This window comes from Podarcis erhardii (genome assembly GCF_964252035.2).
Source record: "Podarcis erhardii genome assembly, chromosome: 15".
NCBI lineage: Eukaryota > Metazoa > Chordata > Lepidosauria > Squamata > Lacertidae > Podarcis > Podarcis erhardii.
In genome coordinates, this window is record NC_138505.1 from 11,377,745 (window position 1) to 11,380,392 (window position 2,648).

A 2,648-nucleotide genomic window follows, 5' to 3' on the forward strand; every position below is an offset into this window, starting at 1 on the left:
CGCTTACAGTTTGTTTTTATTAAACGGCATACAGGCCTCGCTAAAAAAACGTAATAAATATCGCCACCCTGTACAGCTCTTCCAAAGGCGGCGGCCACAACCCTAGACAGCCCCAAATCCCCAGGAGGCTGCAGTGCAACTCTAGACAGCAATTTCTCCAGGAGCGAAATCGATCACGGGCTCTGACACGTCTTACAAATATCCCAAGCCGATCGATGGCGCCCTATTCCGGAGGAGTGATAAATCCCGTCGGGATCGATAGGCGGGAGTAAACAGGGCCTGGATCCAGCCGCAAAACCGAGACTTGCAGGCTCGGTAAATCCAAGATCCTCTTCATGCGATGCCCTTGCCTGCCTCCGCCCTCTACAAGCCTGGCGCGCTTTTTCAAACTTCCCGTCTCCAAACCGAGCACCCAGAGCGCTAGATCGCTTGCTTGGCATGCAGAAATCGCCGGCATCTCCGGGCAGGGCAGGGAGAAGACCCCCGCCTGAAACCCCGGAGAACGCTGCTGCTGCTGCTGCTGCTGCTGCTGCCAGTCAGTGTGGACAATACTAGACCAGATGCAGCAACAGTGCGACTCGGTACAAATCCACCTTCCTAATCCACACGGCGCACGATGTGCACAGCTGCGTCCCGTGGCGCACAATTCGGGGAAGAAAGACACCCCCCCCAAAAAAAGCTCATAGATATTGCATTGGGGTGTCAGCAGGGGCTGGGGGAAACCAGCTTACCTTGCATGGCTCTTTTAGCCAAGCTGAGAACGCAGAGTGGGCACAAGCGACCTCTCCAAAATCCCCCTGCACTAAAAAAAACCCCAGCGATCGTAGCAAGGACTCTCCGGGACAAGAAATAAGGGCGAAGGCCGGATGTGGGGCGGGAGGGTGGAGGTGAAGGGGGCCTCGCCTGGGCCGCTTAGCAAGGCGGAGCAGGGTGGGATCTGAGTTGGCAAGGTGATCAGCGAGCGGAGGAAGCCCCAAACGCTAAACGTGATCCAGCCTTTTAAAGCTGGGGTCTTCCTCAGTTTGCAGCTGTGTTGGAAATTGTTTGGGGTTTTTTTTCGTATGTATAAAAATTGACTTTATTCAAACAATTTGTTAACAATTAGAGGAATATACATTTTTACAATTAACGCCCCCCACAAAATCCTACTTTGAACATCGCCACAAGCATGTTGCAACCGAGTATTCAGGCAAACTGGCACCACCAGACCGTTCAACTGTCAAAATGCCACGAAACTGTGGAGAATTGCAGGGGCTCCCTTTTCAGGCATGCTCCATCAGGTCTGCTCCATGCATGGCAGCCTCCAGAGGCATGGCTCGGTCTGGAAAGGACGTGGTTGGCTCCTGTCTCCTATATGCTTCACACAGCAGGAGGTTGTTGCTGTCACACAGACTGTAGCCGGAAGAGTAATATTCTTCTTCCAGCACATAGAGGTCTATGGAGATCTGATCACGCAGGGCAATAAGTTTCTTGTCACATTCCTCCTGAAGGCTGCGCAACTGCTGGTTCCCATTGTTGATGGCTTCATTGATGGAAGGGAAGTCATTGAGGATCAGGAACTGTTTTAGGTCAGAGACAAGCTTCATAAGAGACTCACCAGCCCGAACAATATTTGCAGCTCTGACATGCATCTCATAGTTGTCCTGCTCGCCTTGGGTTGCCCGAGAAACTTGGGTTTCTTCCTCAATCTTTGCAGCTTTGATTATCTCTCTGAAGTTATCCATGACCGACTTGATGTCATCTTTCAGCCTCTTGTTGTAAGACTGAAGGAAGGTTTCCTTGCTCTGGGGGAGCACACGCTGCTGCAACATTGTGGTAGCAAGGAGACAATCTTGTTATAGGAAAAAACGCTCCTTTTCGCTTATGGGGTATCCAAGAGCCCGTATAGAGTCCTTGAGTAGGTTCCCTGAGCAATGGTGTGCAAGCCCTTATATAGACTTTTGAAATTGCCCGTCCTGTAGCTCTGGACCACCACCCCCCAAACATCATACATGCATCACAGGAGGAGGCGGTCCCCAACAGAAATACATCACAAGGAGGCAGTCTACAACAGAAATCCTGAAGCTGCTGAATTACAACTTATCACCAAACTTAAAACCATGGAGAAACCTGGTCTGAACAAAGACCTTGGATTCTTATCTCATTATACATGAACAAGCCATTTTTCACCTTTTCACCCCTTGCTTTTTCCTGTAAGACCTATTGCAGTCGTTAAGAGTCGTCAACAGGCTCATCACAGCTATCTGCCAATCACCCATTCCCACCACCCTTCTGAGTAATACCCCTCCCCACCTTCTCACTATATAGAAGGGTCTGGAAACTTCTGTTTCAGTGTATCTGAAGAAGTGTGCATGCACACGAAAGCTCATACCAAGAACTGACTTAGTTGGTCTTTAAGGTGCTACTGGAAGGAATTTGTTTTGTTTTGACTATGGCAGACCAACACGGCTACCTATCTGTAACAGAAATCCTGTTTATCAAGATAGCTGACAGTCGTCACTGATTGCTCCACCTGGGCATGGCGGCCATGCCTTTTGAGATGCTAAATGCTTAGTTCCTGAATCCAGGTCACAGGCTCACCCTATTCATACACAAATACACCCTCAAGACAGGATTTGAGTAAAGAGGCTTTCCCATTTCCTTCCTCA

General features: G+C 49.7%; 1 pseudogene across 1 annotated transcript; it reads right to left on the reverse strand.

Moving 5' to 3' along the window:
* Window positions 1-885: 885 nt before the first annotated feature.
* On the reverse strand, window positions 886-1,852 carry LOC309330033 (mediator of RNA polymerase II transcription subunit 22 pseudogene; annotated as a pseudogene). Its single transcript has one exon. The product of its transcript is annotated as a mediator of RNA polymerase II transcription subunit 22 pseudogene (transcript).
* Window positions 1,853-2,648: the final 796 nt, after the last annotated feature.